A 17,410-nucleotide genomic window follows, 5' to 3' on the forward strand; every position below is an offset into this window, starting at 1 on the left:
AGGATAGAGATGAGGCAATGATATAAAAACAATGTTTGATAAGAAAATGTAGCCTAGCTGTATGGTCATTTATCCTTATGGCTAGTCTAAAAGTTGATAGAAAATTTACATACACCTTGATACTGTTAAGGAGTATTTTCATACCCCGTGACTCCACAGTATTCCATGTTTGGGTCATGTTTAGGTTTCTTTTTCTTTAAAATTGGTAGGAGAGTTGAACATTTCCATTTATTAGGGAATGTGGATGTAGCCCATGCATGGTTATAGCTATTTAGGAGCTCCTGTTTATACAAAGGGGTAAGATTCTTTATCCATATAGGGTTATCATAGCTACTTTTAGCATTGGCCTTGATATGGTGTATTGCATTATTCAATTCATGTATTGAGAAGGGATGGTTTATTATACTCTGAACCTGGTCGGGGCTGGTAAATAGGATTTGTCAATATTTGAGTAGTGATATTTTTGTTTTTGATGTTAGCTTTTTTAGTAGTGGGAAACATGTGTGTCCCACTTAAGATCATTAGAAATTGTGACACCAAGAAGCTTAAAATGTTTCACTAGCATTTCACATGGGATCTATAATTTGGCAATCTTTTGTCCACCATGCTTTAGGGGTGTGTTTAGGGATGGTTTTCCTAGGTGAAGTTTTTGGGATAGCTTGATTAGCTGCATTTGTTAATATTGATGTCATAGCTTCAGCACACGTGTCAGCAGTTACAACTGAGGTATGAGATTTCTGGGTTAAACTTAGGACTTCTTCATTAAGCTTATTTCTAAACATAGTCCAATTTGCTTTGGTGTTGACATATTTAGGGATATGTGGGAGAATGTTGGCTGGTTCATTTAAAGAGGATACTATTGCAAAATGGTCAATGCATAGATTTTCAATTTTCTTAATATAAATTTTATTTAGTATATTATTATATATACATTTAGTATATATTCCTATGACATATTTCAAGGATCGACAAGTCATCCACATATTTCCATCTATGGGGGAATTCCTTGCCAATTTCGTTAATCATGACAAGAAATAATAGTGGTCCCAATAAGGTTCCTTGAGGTATTCTACAGTACCTAGGGAGGGGGTTAGAGAAGTTATTTTTGTATGTTACAACTTGTGATCTGTCTGAAAGGAACAACATAACAATATTTACTAAAAGTGGGTCAATTTCAAAGTTATCATGTAGTAAACGAATTAGGATAGTCGTTTTAATAAAGGTGTTTACTGTATGAACTCTCAAACAAGACCTGCCTTTGAGAATGTGAGGAGTAAGGAATTATGTCACCATCTGATGAGATAAATGCTCCTAAGCTGTGTGATGATGTGTCAACAGTGATATTGTGTCTGTATTTTGCAATTCTTTTTTCTTACCTAAATTTTATCTTTTCAGGACCCATTTTGGGGTCAATACCCAAGGAATGGTACAAACTTCTCCACTCAACTATTCCGACCCAAAGGGGCTTACGACAAGAGTGTTGAAGGAGTATCTTTTCAGGACCCATTTTGGGGTCAATACCCCAAACGACGTACCATGGAATACCCTAAACAACTTCCCCTTTCTCTTCTGCAGGTATGTTTTAATAATTATAATAATTTATAAAAGAATGATATCTTATAATTTACAAAAGATATAAAATTTAACTGGATATTTCAAACACATATACAGTGTTTGTAAATTTTATATCTGTTCACTTTCAATAAAAAGGTTTCATCCCTATTTTGAACTGTTTTACTTTCGCCAATTGCTTATTGCGCATCTACAGAACCCAATTGGTTTTGCATATAGTAAAATTGTTTCAAGTAAGTTAAAGTTCAACACACAAGTTTTAGCTCATCTTTATAGTGCAATTGTCCTCCCCCATTTTTTTGTATTTGAGTCCTTTTGGAGAATTTCTCCTGAGGGCAATAAACGTAAACTTTGATTTGTTTCCTTTAAGTACGCTAAATTTCTGCTTTACCTCCTACTTTTGTCCCGAAATTTTTTTTCTTACTAGGAAATATAATATAACAGACCTAACTTCAGCCATCCTTAATCAGATTTCAAAATTAAATAATAATATGAAAAGCCATCTGTGGTTTGAAGTCCTTCCCCAGTAGAACTCAGTGTGTTTGTATTTTCGCCATGGTTTAACCAGTCTTTTTGTGCTAGTGAATATTAATTATGGATACATTGTGTCTAGCCCTGATCTTCTTTTTCTTGTATTTTTATGTACTCCCTCTCTTTTGTTTGTTTTTGACAGGTACTAAAATAACATTATAATTCTTATGTTGAGTTGGAAGTAATAGGCTCGAGATTGTCTGTGCTGGATTTTTACTCTTGATGAAAGAAGAGCATCACCAAGTGTGGAAAACCATGTTGGGACAAAGATTGGTCTGAGATTGCAAAAATCCTCCATTCAACTGGAGGTCCCAGGGACTTCTTACTATCCGGCTCTAAGCTGACTTACGCACGTAATGTAAAATTGAGAAGATGTGTTAGTCCCCGCCCTGCACTAGTTCTGGGACCGTTGTTTTCCTGGGGCCATAATAATTTCAATGATTTAAAGAATATGAAAATTGCAACTTAGAACATTACAGCATGAAAAAAAAAAATTGTGTCAACATGATGAATTTTACTTATAGCTACAGGAGCCAACAGAGATGGCCCCAAGTAGAAATATCGCATTTTTTTTAGGGGGTTTTAATGCCCATATAGAAATAGAAATAGATGTTATCCTACCCTTGGTAAATTTGATGTAGTAACTACCTTTCGGGAAATTATGATCTTGAGAGACCTCAGGATTAGAATTTGAGAGAAATTTTCCCGGAAAAGTTGAATTCTAAACTGGGGGATCTAAGTTTGACGCTCTGTAAAATGGATTAAACCATTTTAAGAAAATAGTTTGTGAATTTGCTGATGGAGTCTTAAGAAAGAAAGTTAGAAACGCAGCTAGGAATACTAGTGAAAATGCATGATACGACCCCGTAGGGGTTAGTGTAAGAATTATTTAAGTGATAGATCATATGAAAATAAGAGGAATGTAAAGAAGTCTGGGAGAACATTAGAATATGAATCAATTAGGCGTGAAGTTGAGCTTATTGACAAATATACTGAAGTTATGGAAGATGCTGTCAAACGGCATAATAGTAAAATATTGTGAAGACATTTTTATGAATTGAGAGAGAATATTCAATCTGGACTCGTCCCATTTGACCCTAGGAGTGGGGCACCAGTTAGTGATCAGGCAACCTGAATACACTTACACCCTTTCTATTTATTAAAATTGTAAGAGCAGAAATAGTAATAGTAGTATTCCCAAAAGTTTTAGCTTAATACCCCCAGTTGTTCTCGGTATATTGCTGAGGTGTCTTATTGGCAACCATAAACACAACGCCTTTTGATTTATTTTAAAGCATAATGGGCCATTCGAAAAATTGTGAGGGGTTGACGTATCATTCCCAAAAGATTCTATTTATGCTTTTGACAACGTGGATATACTTGTACTCTTTTTATATATTTAAATCGTAAGAGCAGAAGTTGTAATAGTAATAGCCCAAAAAGTTTCAACAAAATGCCTTTTGATTTAGCTTAAAGCAAAATTTAGTTTTTAAGCGTAATGGACCAATTATCTCTAAAGACATAGCTGGTGGACCGTTCTACTATGCCGAGCAAAACGGCTGTCTTAAAATTTTGACTGGATGTTTTTTGAAAATGAATAGGTTTGAGAGAAAGTTTTGAGCTTTTTTTTTTTGAGAATAGGTTTGAGCTTGCCCTCCAATCTCTTTTTTATTCTTAAAAAGGGCACCAGAACTCTTAGTTTTGAATTGAATTTGTTCTTTTAAAAGTTTCAATGATAGTTCTAGCTATTATAGAGTGATGTTGCCTATGATATTGCTTATATGCTCTATCGAAAACCTGCATGCACACGGTTTTTTGTTTAATTGAAACTCCTAAATGTCCCCTATAAGTTTCATATTAATACCCTTAGCGTCATTAGTTACAGTAACCGATGTGGTAGTATTAAAAGTATACACATAGTGCCCTCTGGACAATTCTCTTTTTTTATGGGCTCTTAATTACCTAATTTTTACGATCCATCAATTTATTTTATTTTCAATAAGTTTGATATGTCTAGGAGTTTGTTTTTCGCTTGGGAGCGATCGAACAGAATAGTTGAGAAGAATTGTACTTGCCGATACAATAAATGATTGTTATTCTTAAGTATGGCTTGTGGTCTAGAGGTATGATTCTCGCTTAGGGTACGAGAGGTTTTAGGTTCTAATCCCGGACCACCCAATTTTAATTAAGAAGATCCGGAACTAGATACATGATGAATATAGCGATCGCTGAAAGTTGGCATCAGGGGCCCAAACGGATCAAATTAGAAATAGTCGCTTCCCCGATTCGAACATCAGGTGAGAGCGAAATGACGGTTAATTCAGAAAAATTAGAAAAGGTGAGTTATTTTTAACTTACGAAGGGTCTATCGGATCTTAATTAAATATGATATTTAGAAGTACCTCGTGTCTCAGAGCTCTTATTTCAAATCTCGACCGGTTCCGGTGACATTTGCGGGAGTTGGAAGGGGAAACCGGAAATCTTAGAAAACGCTTAGGGTGGGGAGATTGTAGTGATACTTGGTGGGAAGAAGCTCTTGGCTTTTCCGACCTCGTCACAAGTGCCATATGAGCTCTTGGCTCTTGTTTGTTTCAGTTTTTCTTTGATGACATACACTCATTTGGGCTGTAAATCATGAGTGGGTTGAGCTCCTTTCTCAGGGTCACGATATTTGCCTTCTCTCCTTTGACATCGCGAAAGCCTTTGATCGTGTATGGCAAAAGGAACTTCTTTGTAAACTGAAAGCCTGTGGAATTGATATTCGACTAAATGAGGTGCTTGCTGACTTTTTTTTTGTCAAGGATCATTGTAAGTTGTCCTCGACGGCTTCATATCAATAGCACATCCAATCTTATCAGGAGTACTCCAAGGAAGTATTCTTGGGCCAACTCTTCTTGGTATTCGTAAACGATCTAGGGGACAACCTTGTGAAGAAACCTCACCACTTTGCTGATGACACGACAACAAAAACATCAATTGCAAAAGATGACGATCCCAGCAAACCCCATAAGGAACTCCAGGTTGACCTGGAGAGAATCGAGGCGTGGGCAGATGCATGGCGTGAAAGTTTTAACGCATCAAAAATGGAAGAGCTCCTACTTTCTAAGGCGCTTAATATGAGGGCTCATCCTGATTTCGTCTTCAAAGGAGAGGCAATAATGCGAGTTGATACACTGTGCCTACTTTGAGCTAATTTCTCTTCGGAACTCTCATGGACTGAGCAACTCAGTAAAATTAGATCCTCTTTCTCTAAGAAGTTAGGAGTTATCCTAAGATGCAAAAGTCTTCTCCCTGATGAGTCTATTCTGCCATTTTCCATTTCGTGCATCAGACCTGTCATGGAATATGCATGTCCTCTTTTGGCAAATGTACCTGTTTGCAATTTCAAAAGCTGTATAAGTGCAACGATTTTTTTTATTTCAAAGGTTTTGCTTTAAAGTTTGAAGTGACTTTTACCTCAAGGCCTTACCTGGCTTTAAAAATCAAAAATCATATTCCAGACATGTTATCTTGTCTCAGAAGATAACATTGACTGAAGATTAACAGACTGATGAATTTAAAATTGGGCAGCTAAGAATAAACTGTAGTTCAATGCAAACAAGTTAAAACTCTTTGGTTTGGGCTAAGATAAATAGAAGTGGCAGTATTTCATTAGTTCTGAACGCCCTAGCAATCATCAACCGTACCAAAAAGACCTTAATATGTCCCTATTACAAATTCAGGAGCCCTGAAATAAATGTAAGGCCTTTTTGTTGTGAAAGAAGTTAAAGTGAGAGGAAATTAAAAAAACATAATTCAAAAAAGTGTGCAAAAGCGTTTTTTGGAAGTATGCAATTTTGGGGTCGAACAATTGATATTTAGAGTGACCTGGAAATCTTGGAAAACGCTTTGGGTGGAGATATCAGGATGAAACTTGGTGAGAAGAATAGGCACAAGTCTTAGATACATTATTGATATAAATGGACTGGATCCGCTTTCTTTGGGGGAGTTGGGGGGATTTCCAGTGCTTTGGCGAGTTTGGTGCTTCTAGACGTATTAGGACGATGAAAATTGTTAGGCGTGTCAGGGACCTGCTCAAATTGACTTTATAACAGTCGTTGCCCCGATTCGACCATCTAGGGGGCTGGAGGGAGAAGAAAAATTGAAAAAAGAAGTATTTTTAACTTGCGAATGGGTGATCGGATCTTAATGAAATTTGATATTTAGAAGGAACTCGTGTCTTAGAGGTCTTATTTTAAAATCCCGACCGTATCCGGTGATACTGGGGAGAGTTGGGGGGGGAAACAGGAAATCTTGGAAAACGCCTTGAGTGGAGAGATTGGGATTAAACTTGTTTGGAAAAATAAGCACAAGTCTTAAATACGTGATTGACACAACTGGACTGAATCTGCTCTCTTTGTGGGGAGCTGGGGGGGGGGTGTTGATTCGAAAAAATTAGAGAAATTGAGGTAATTTAACCTAGGGTCGGGTGACAGGATCTCAATGAAATTTGATATTTAGAAGGAATTCATGTCTCAGAGGTCTTATTTTAAATTCCAAACAGATCTGGTTACACTGGGGGGAGTTGGAGGGGACAAAAGGAAATCTTGGAAAACTCATAGAGAGGAGAGATGAAACCAGGTGGCATGAAACTTGGTACAAATGGGTGATCAGATCTTAATGAATTTAGAAGTAGCGCGTGTCTTAGAGCTCTTATTTTAAATCTTGACCTTTATTAAGCCTCTGATTTCCTTTAATTCAATCTATTGATTCTTAGAATTTTGCTAGAGCTCATGCCGTATGTTTTCTTGGCTCTTCCGACTTCGTCACAAGCGCCATATTTACTCTTAGCGCTCTTTTTATACTGACACTAAAGAGCGAATTCGGCCCTTTTGGGCTTGTGATAGCCGTTTTGTTGGAATAAAATCTTGTCTTACAAAAACAAACTTATTTTATTTTCCGAAGTCTTGACTTTTCAAATTACATCTTATTTACCCATGAAAGTTTTTCCCCAGAAAATTCTTCTCCAAAAAATCATCTATGCTCATACCGACTCACGGCCTCATCTTTTAATAGATGGCGCTTAATGATCCATAATTACACAGAAATTCTTGGTGTGGATCAACTTTATCAAATGGAGCGTTTATACACATTTTCATTTTTAAACATTTTTCTTGTATTTGCTAATTGAATTTGAAGGAACGCATTTGTCTCTGTGCTTTTCTACATAACAAAATGAGCCAGGAAAGTCTAAAGGGATTTGTTAATAGTAAGGAAAAAAAGGTCTTGACCTAGCATCCCAACCACCTTGAGGTTTTCTCTCATGTAATATATTAAATAAAAAAAACAAGTTTTTTCAACTGAAAGTAAGGAGTGACATCAAAACTTAAAACGCACAGAAATTACTTCGTATATGAAAGAGGCTAATTTCTCATCAACGCCCCGCTCTTTACGCTAAAGTTTGACTCTTTCTCTCAATTCTTCTTTCTAAAACAGTAAAAAACTTTAGCGTAAAGAGCGGGGCGTTGATGAGGAAGGAGCCTCTGAAAAAAATCCTCCTGAAAACGCCTGTATACTTCCCAATAACCATTACTATATGTAAGCACAGGTCAAAGTCTGTAACTTGTTGCCCCTCCCACGGGGACTGTGGGGGAGTAAGGCGTCCCCAAAGACATAGTTATAAGGTTTTTCGACTACGCTGAATAAAATGGCTATCTCAGAATTTTGATCCATTGACTTTGGGAAAATAATTAGCGTGGGAGGGGGCCTAGGTGCCCTCCAATTTTTTTGGTCACTTAAAAAGGGCACTAGAACTTTTCATTTCCGTTAGAATGAGCCCTCTTGCAACATTCTAGGACAACTGGGTCGATACGATCACCCCTGGGGAAAAAAAAACAACAAAAAAACAAATAAACACGCATCCGTGATCTGCCTTCTGGCAAAAAATGCAAAATTCCACATTTTTGTAGATAGGAGCTCGAAACTTCTGCAGCAGGGTTCTCTGATACGCTGAATCTGATGGTGTGATTTTCGTTAAGATTCTATGACTTTTAGGGGGCGTTTCCCCCTATTTTCTAAAATAACGCAAATTTTCTCAGGCTCGTAACTTTTGATGGGTAAGACTAAACTTGATGAAACTTATATATTTAAAACCAGCATTAAAATGCGATTCTTTTGATGTAGCTATTGGTATCAAAATTCCATTTTTTAGAGTTTTGGTTACTATTGAGCCGGGTCGCTCCTTACTACAGTTCGTTACCACGAACTGTTTGATTTAGCTAGTCTTCAATATTTATCCCTTTATAAATTTTTTAGGTCGGAAAAACATAGCATTTATTGTCTGTAAATGATTGACGTTCCTCTTCTTTTCTAGGTAATGAAGTAGCTGCCGGGCAGTAAATTTCGAAGTCTCTGTATAAGCCTGTTTTCTGTTGCATTCGTCTTTTTGTGTATAGACGCTTAATTTTACATAAAAAGACAGTGCAGCAGAACTGGTTTCTTATAATTTTAAAGTTTAAATAAATAAAAAATCAAGGGTTCTAAACCTTAAGTTAAATAGAATCTTAGTAAAATTCGTGTGTATTTTTCTTTCTCTCACCTTTTCATATTTTACAAAAAAATAGAACCCTAAAAAAAATTTCTAATCAATTTTCTTTTTTGCTCATCCTTCACATAACGAATTTACTGCTCATTGAAGCTGTGCAATTATGAGGCCTCTGCTCCTGCCAAGGAACCCCTTCCTGACTCAACATTCAAGACCATATTTTCCCTTATTTTAATAGAAATTAAATCAATAAAATATTGCTTCTTTGCATTCTTACCAACTACTTGTTGATCCTAGAGTTAGGGATAGTTCATAGGAACGGAGTACAAGACAGATAAAATACAAAACGGCGTTCATCAAAACAATTAATGAAAATCACTTATTATACACGAACATGTGTTGGTTACTTATAAGTTTAAACATCCCCTTTTAAGATGGGGATGTCATAAAGGAAAACTGGTTTTGTGGTTATGTCTCAAAAACAGTTTCAACAGATCTGTTTCTGGACCTACCATTTTATATTTACGGATTAATGCTAAACTTAAAATAATGTAGCTAGGCTTTTTTATATATAGAGTGAACCTTGATAAAAGTTGGAAAGGCGATCTTGCTTGTCGAAATGCCAGAATTTACCGTATCTATATGCTTACTAATGGCGAAATAATAATAATTATGAAATGACTAAAATAATTCATTCTCTCAAATATGTTGAAAAACCATCGGAGAAAGAATAATTTCTGTTGAAAATATGTTCCGTATTCATTAAAGAGCCAACACCGCTAGTTGTTTGGGGGAGTTAAATGAGAGTTGCGCAACTCATATTTATGGCTTTTTCGTGTTTTTTTTTGTGCTCGATATCTTCATTCAGCGTAGTCTGTTTGGTTTAAGATTGTTAACTTAGAGGATTCGGTTTATGCATTTAATGGCAAAAAGTTGGCAATGCGGAACCAATGAATTTAATATGTTTTGATTATGGACGTCTATGCTGTATTGATAATCTCAGAAGTGTTGTTGTCAAACTGAAAAAAACATTATATGAATATAATTCTGCCTTTTCTTGGGAGAAAATACATCGTTTTCATATGTTCTAATTGAACGGCCATAGTGATTCTTAAGGAATTCTCAAAGAATCTTATACATAATTCTTAATTTAATTCCTAACTTAATTCTTATTTTTTACTAATAAAAATGTTCGTTAAAAATTAAAAGTTCTAGTTGGCTTTTTAAGTAACCGAAAAATTGGAGGGCAACTAGGCCTCCTTCTCCACCCCTTATTTCTAGAAATCGTCTGATCAAAACTAAGAGAAAGCCATTTAGCCAAAAAAGGAATTAAAATGCAAATTTCATTTGAATAGTTTACGTGTGGAGAGTCAAAATCAAACATGCATTAATTCAAAAACGTTCAGAAATTACATAAAAAAAAACTAGTTTTTTTAACTGAAAGTAAGGAGCGACATTAAAACTCAAAACGAACAGAAATTACTCCGTATATGAAACGGATTGTCCCCTCCGCAATCCCTCGCTCTTTACGCTAAAGTTAGACTCTTTGCCACAATTCTGCTTTTTAAAACAATTAAAAGCTTTAGCGTAGAGAGCGAGGGATTGCGGAGGGGACAATCCATTTCATACACGGAGTAATTTCTGTTCGTTTTAAGTTTTAATGTCGCTCCTTACTTTCAGTTAAAAAAACTAGTTTTTTTTATGTAATTTCTTAAAAGCAACACATAGCTCTCGTCGCGACATTAATTGGCGTGTGAAATCAAGTGCACAAGGTGGTGCGTGTGAAGCGTTTTAGGGACTGTGCCAAACATGACAGAACGTTGTGCCGTACTTGGTGTTCCAAGATTTACACTAGGTGGCGAAAATTCAGCGCCTCCTCGGTTCTCTGTCCATGATTTGAGCTTCTGAAAGACAGATGGTCGACACTACTTATAATCCACATTACCAATCATTTTCCTTTCTGAATTCTCCACCACCAATCAAATTTCCAACTTTTTTCTTGCATCCTCCTTTGTTTCTTGAAGATTTCTGTCTAAAAGAAGTATGCGGCCATTCAACACCAGACACTCTCGCAGTTGGAATTCAACAGCCTATGTAGACACATTATATAGATAGATAGATAGATAAGTGTATTTCAAAAACCCGTGGTTCACTGACAAGCAGACACACAGTTGAAACCTGAACTGACTGATGGATTGAAAGGAACCTGAATATTATATAGTTACGAACATATGTGGAATGTTCAAAGACAAGAGACGGTCCATGTTTAAATGCTGCAGGAATATCATACTTTAATTAAAGAAAAAAAAGACACTCACAATACAATTTTAAGTGAATTCCAATGTGGCAACGGCTGGTTAATAGAACTGTTTTTTATCTAGGATAATATTGTAAGGCTTTGTTTTATGCCCTAGAGAGTGGTATCAGAAGGGAAGAAAATGTTGACAATGGGGAAATAAGTCATGTAAGACTGAATTAAACAGTAAATGAAAAAAAATGATAATAGGAAAAAAAACTTTGGGAAACAAAACCCATTGAAACATGAGGGCCCTAAGAGATTTGGAAAGGACTTGGCAAGCTATTGCACCAAACCTTAAAATATTAATCTTGAAATATTAAAACATACAACAATAGTGTAGACTAGTCTGCCTTTCGGCATCAAGATCATCAAATGCCCCCCACGATAATCTTCAGTAAAAGGTGAAAGATTAACTCGATCTGAGGAGAGGCCAGAGCTATGAAAATTACTAAGGTTGACTTGGGTATATAAAAATAAATCCTAGTAACCGAAGCGACCCGGCTCAATAGTAATCGAAAATCTAAAAAATAGAATTTTGATACCAATAGTTCAATAAAAAAATTGTATTTTAATGCTGATTTTAAATATATAACTTTCATCAAGATTAGTCTTACCTATCAAAAGTTACGAGCCTGAGAAAATTTGCCTCATTTTAGAAAATAGGGGAAAACACCCCCTGAAAGTCATACAATCTTAACGAAAATCACACCATCAGATTCAGCGTATCAGAGAACCTTATTGTAGAAGTCTCAAGCTCCTATCTACAAAAATGTGGAATTTTGCATTTTTGCCAGAAGAGAAATCACGGATGCGTGTTTATTTGTTTTTTTGTTGTTTTTCTTTCCCAGGGGTGATCGTATCGACCCAGTGGTCCTAGAATGTCACGAGAGGGCTCATTCTAATGGAAATTAAAAGTTCCAGTGCCCTTTTTAAGGGAACAAAAAATTGGGAGGCACCTAGGCCCCCTCCCACGCTCATTTTTCCCCAAAGTCACCGGATCAATATTCTGAGATAGCCATTTTATTCACCATAGTTGAAAAACCTAATAACTATGTCTTTGGGGACGACTTACTCCCCCGCAGTCCCCGTGGGAGGGGTTGCAAGTTACAAACTTTGACCTGTGTTTACATATAGTAATGGTTACTGGGAAGTGTACGGACGTTTTCAGGAGAATTTTTTTGGTTTGGGAGGGAGAGTTGATGTGGCGGGGTTACGTGGGAGGATCTTTTCATAGAAAAACTTCTCATGGAAGAAGAGACTTTCAATGAAGGGGGCGCAGGATTTTTTAGCATTATTTAAAAAAAAACAATGAAAAAATAAATATGAAAAGTTTTTTTCTACTGAAAGTGAGGAGTAGCATTAAAACTTAAAACGAGCAGAAATTATTGCGCATATGAGGGGTTTACCTCCTCGTAATACCTCGCTCTTTACGCTAAAGTATTTTTAGTAATTTCAACTACTTATTCTACTACCTTTGTGATTCAAGGGTCATTCATAAGGAATTGGGACATAAGTTAAGCTTTAGTGTATAGAGCGAGGTATCGACGAGGGGTGAACTCCCTCATATACGCAATAAAAACAGACGAATATAGAAATTGGTTACGTAAGTTAACTCGTAAATTACGTATATTTTTCTACTAATGAAAATGTTCGTAAAAAAATTAAAAGTTCTAGTTGCCTTTTCAAGTAATCAAAAAATTGGAGGGCAACTAGGCTTCCTCCCTCTCTCCTTTTTTCTCAAAATCTTAAGATTAAAACTATGAGAAAGCCATTTAGCCAAAAAAAATTAATATACAAATTTCGTTTTAATTATGTATGTGCGGAGAGCCAAGATCAAAACATGCATTAATTAAAAAACGTCCAGAAATTAAATAAAAAAAACAAGTTTTTTTAAAATGAAAGTAAGGAGCGACATTGAAACTTAAAACGAACAGAAATTACTCCGTATATGAAAGGGGCTTTTCCTCCTCAACGCCCCGCTATTTACGCTAAAGTTTTTTACTGTTTTAAGAAGTAGAGTTAAGAGAAAGAGTCAAACTTTAGCGTAACGAACAGAAATTACTCCGTATATGAAAGGGACTTTTCCTCCTCAACGCCCCACTTTTTTACGCTACAGTTTGACTCTATCTCTTAACTTTTTCACAGCAGTGAATTAAGTCTCTGAATTATTTTTGAAATTAGGAATGCACCATTTCATTTTCATATGTAAGCGTCTTGACCGTTTAAATGCAAGTTTACCTTTTTGAGAAAAGAAAATCAGGGGTTTATCACTCTCTTATCAATTTGACTGAAGTCGAAACTTTAATTTCTGAGAACCCAGTGACTGTTCTACTGACTTTGCAAATTATTTTCTCTCTAACAATCAATATTCATTACTACTATCAACAACTCACCGCAGAGCCAAGCCGCCTGAGGCCAAAAACAATCCCTCCAGCAATTTTATTGAATATTGGTTCAATTTAGATTTCAGCAGTTTATAATTACGAACTATTTTCAATAAAGATGCATGGGAACTTGGATCCAGCTTGGGCACTTTAAACTAATTATGGCGTCTATTCATTGGCTTTTACACCATTAATTTTTGTAAATCTTATGCAGTGTTTCTTCTTTTTTTCATATAGAAAAAAATGAATTACAATATATTCAAGGATTAAGTAACTAACGGCAGGATCTTCCTTCACTTTGAATAACGTATTATACACATAATTGATTAAGGTTCATAGACTTTGTTTCCCCTCGAAAGTGGTGCGGCGATCCCGGACGTACATCGTACCAGGCTAACGCGAGAAGGGAGCGGGGCAAGCCCCAACACCCCTACGGTTTCCAAAAATCAGTTTCATATTTTGGGCTCCATGTAGAGGCCGTATTAGATAGTAAGCTGATAAGAACAGATACTACACTTGATCTTAGCTAACAGGCCGAGAAGCGATAATTCAATAAGGATTTTAAAAGATATTATAAGAATACGAGTAACAAAGTTTGTCACACAATTTATTTCGGTTGCAATACCCAAATAGAATTCAATTAACTTATCACTGTTTCTATAGATTTTCGTGAACAGTACGAAACATTTCCTATTCAATCAAAGTTTATCTCAAAATTTAAAATGGTAAACGGAAAATTTTCCAATCAAGACTTGGACAAAATTGTCACTCAAAAAGCCAAAATTAGAAAAGATAACACCTTAAATCAGAGATATATTCTCTTGGCCCTTTCCTTGACAATGATTGAAACCAGCATTGATGAATGACGTTAATTCAAGGCAATTAAGGGGGTGGGGGACAGAAAAAAGTATTTTTCGAAATCCAGAGAGAGCGATTCTCTTGTTTTTTCACTTTCTTTTACAAAAACACCCTCATTTGCAATAAATGTCAATCCACCAGTCGACACCACTGGTATTGATAAAAAGCGTCAATTCACGGAAACTAGGGGACAAGGCTGGACCCAGTGAGCTAATCTTCGATATTTTTGTCCGACTTGTTAAAACGTTGCGCAATGCATTTAAACAAGTTTCTGATGGGTTTATTTTTATTTTTTTTTGTATCCCTTCCTCAAAATAGATTTCTAAACACAGCCGAAGGGAAAGGGGAGAGGGGGCGAAAGAGTATTCTCCAGATTCCAGGGAGGGGAAACCTCGTTCTCTTTTGAATTTTTTTAACAAAAATACAAAGAAAAAAAACAAGCCCTTTTTCAATGATGATACCATGAAGAGATTTTTTTGAATCTAAGAGGAGGAATGCAGGAAAAACATCTTGTACAGAAAATTTCCTTCCCTGAATTAAAGCTACTGGTTTTCCATATATGCTACATGGTAGCAATGCAAGCTTTCTTAAGACATTATTAAATTCGCTTCAAATATAGAAACAAAAGCTGAATTTTCAATCACCTAAGAAAGATACACAGACACGAAAAATTGAGACTTTATCAGATAAATGATTGCTTACTTTATTTTATAGGTATTTGTCCTTTTCATGTGTCATTTACTTGAGTAATTCTATAATTCCATCTTATTACTAACAATATAGCCAGAAGACTGTCTTGAAGAATAGATGGCCTTGAAGTAGAATTCCAGTTTATAGGAGAATTTGATCAAAGCTTATTAAACATCTCTAAGGTTCGAACCATAGAAAATTAGGAACGTAATGTGTTATGGAGCTGGAATGGGCATTTGCCCCTCCCTAACCTTGTTTTTCCCCTCCCCCAAACCTCATTCCCCCCTTCTGAAATTTAGTTTCTTCCAAAATCTTGTCTAAACTAATATAAACCTATAAATTCAAGCATCTACAGAAACACATAATTTTTTTAAAAGTAACTTTATAGTCCTTTTAGAGTACTAAATAGTACCTCTGAGGTACCAAATGGCTTCTTTTTAGTTTTTACTGCTATTTTCATTTAATTTTGGACAAAAGGTTCCATCTTTGCCCCTCCATCCCCTTCAAGTTTGGATTTTGACGAAATTACGCCGCTGTAAAAAAGTAAAAGAAATGAAAAAAAGTCCTATAAGATGGTGTCGAGCTAGAAGGACTTAGTAGAAAGAAAGTAGTACGAGGAAAGTTGCATTCCAAGATGGTGATATCTTTTGATTTCTCAAGGACAGAAGATATTTACCTTATGCAGTAATAGAGTGTATGGATTTGAGTTAGTTTTGTTCAGATTTCTTGTGCAATGCTTTGCCTTTTACTTTTTAGCCTAAATAAATTACGTGGCTATGCTCTAAGAATAATAAATCCAGAAATAGTTACTTTCTAAGACAAAACAAAAGAGGACTAAATGTAGCTTGGACTTGGCTCGGTTTTACACCATCTAAGGGCTTAAGAAATAAATACAAGAATCTTTTTCCTTCCAATCTCGTAGAGGCCCATTGGCCCATCACAAAGTCATCTCCCCCTGGAGGAAATATATATATATATATATATATATATATATATATATATATATATATATATATATATATATATATATATATATATATATATATATATATATATCAATGGAGAATGGAGAATCGCCTTCAAATGGAGAATTGCCTGTTGATGCTCTCGTGAAGGGAAAAGAAGTCTGTCTTCCCCTCACGCCTAGGACTTGGCACGCTATTGCAACAAACCAAGAGTGCCTTCGAGCATCCCTTACCCACTGAAAAGTAGCTCCCCTGGATGTAATCTGCAAAAGATAACAACAAACATTTAGCCAGCCACTTGTCAATTGAAGAGCTATAGGCAACTAAGGGAAAAGCCCTTTAAGGTAAAATGCATTTTATGATTCAAAAAAGCAAACATATAATGTCATAAACTTGAAGTGGTGGACGGGCATGGATTTTAAAAATTATCGAAACTGCGGGTAGCACCAACACCACTCTAGACAAATGAAGTCAAACGTCTGTAAATTACATAGTCTCTGAGAATTTAACATATTTGCTTGATAAAAGTAAGTATCATGCCCGAGATATATAACTGTTTTCTCTTTGTTTCTTTTTTTCGTTTTTATTCCCCTTAACTTTCTTAAAAATGTCTGAGAAAGGTTTTCAAAAAACAAAATTCAGCAAGAGTTGAACGATCCCCTTTAAGAAACTATGGAGCTCTTTTTTTCTAAAAAATATTTGCTGAAAAATAGTAAATTAATAAATATATAATGAAAGTAAATTTTTAAATTACTTAAATTAGTTAATTAATAGATTGAGCAACCAAGAAACTTGATATATTAAAATATAAGGTAAATCTAAAGTGTCTAAGTAGCAGTTTTTTTGTAAAATGCAGTTAAATTTAGCAATAAACTATTTAGGGATAGGTAAGAATTTTAAATCACAACATTTTGCTTGTTTTACAAGTAAGACTTAAAAATAGGGGCTCTAATTCCAATCTTATTACCTCAAAAAAGCAAAAGAATATTTATAGCTAAATTTGGCAGCTATTTACCGACCAACGGCCACGGATGCAAAAGTCCTTTGAATCGTTGCTGCGTCCTACCCCTGTCACGGCCAAATCTCTGTTTTTTTTACGCTTAACTTCATGACTAAAAGTATTTTTCATTGAGTGCCTAGGGATCTGCGAAGCTAATAGTCGATTATGCGCAGTTGACTTGGCTTCGGAATAGTTAAAAGGGTACTTATAGATATCTTGAACATTTTACTTATTCAAAATAAACAAAGAGCTTTAAATAATCAATTGTTTAATTTTATAAATTTTTGAATACAAACAATACTGAAATCGAATTCAAGAAAGTTTGAGCGGTTAAGAAAAAATTGTTTAATCAGGGAACGGAAATTTACCCTGACAGCCAATTTCAGTTAATAACAACACGGAGGTTATTATCAATTGCTCGTACAGGGCTTAAAGTATTAAGGACACTAGAAATGAATTTTTTTCTTTATTATTTTTTTAATTGGTTAATTGGATGCTTTCACAGCCATATACGTCTTAGAAAATAAGGAAAAATCGGAAACTGAATATTTTTTTTTCACAAGTGCCCACCAGTTCTAAAAATAAAAA

General features: G+C 35.4%; 1 long non-coding RNA gene, 1 other non-coding gene and 1 pseudogene across 2 annotated transcripts; 1 reads left to right on the forward strand and 2 right to left on the reverse strand.

The window, feature by feature from the left end:
* Positions 1 to 668: 668 nt before the first annotated feature.
* On the forward strand, positions 669 to 8,896 carry LOC136035116 (uncharacterized). Its single transcript, XR_010619339.1, has 2 exons — positions 669 to 1,575; positions 8,456 to 8,896. It is a non-coding gene; the product is annotated as an uncharacterized LOC136035116 (long non-coding RNA).
* A 2,333-nt stretch (positions 8,897 to 11,229) lies between these two features.
* LOC136035127 (U5 spliceosomal RNA) lies at positions 11,230 to 11,364 on the reverse strand (annotated as a pseudogene).
* A 2,301-nt stretch (positions 11,365 to 13,665) lies between these two features.
* Positions 13,666 to 13,855, reverse strand: LOC136035131 (U2 spliceosomal RNA). The gene has a single exon (XR_010619349.1). It is a non-coding gene; the product is annotated as a U2 spliceosomal RNA (small nuclear RNA).
* Positions 13,856 to 17,410: the final 3,555 nt, after the last annotated feature.

Source organism: Artemia franciscana, chromosome 13, assembly GCF_032884065.1.
Source record: "Artemia franciscana chromosome 13, ASM3288406v1, whole genome shotgun sequence".
NCBI lineage: Eukaryota > Metazoa > Arthropoda > Branchiopoda > Anostraca > Artemiidae > Artemia > Artemia franciscana.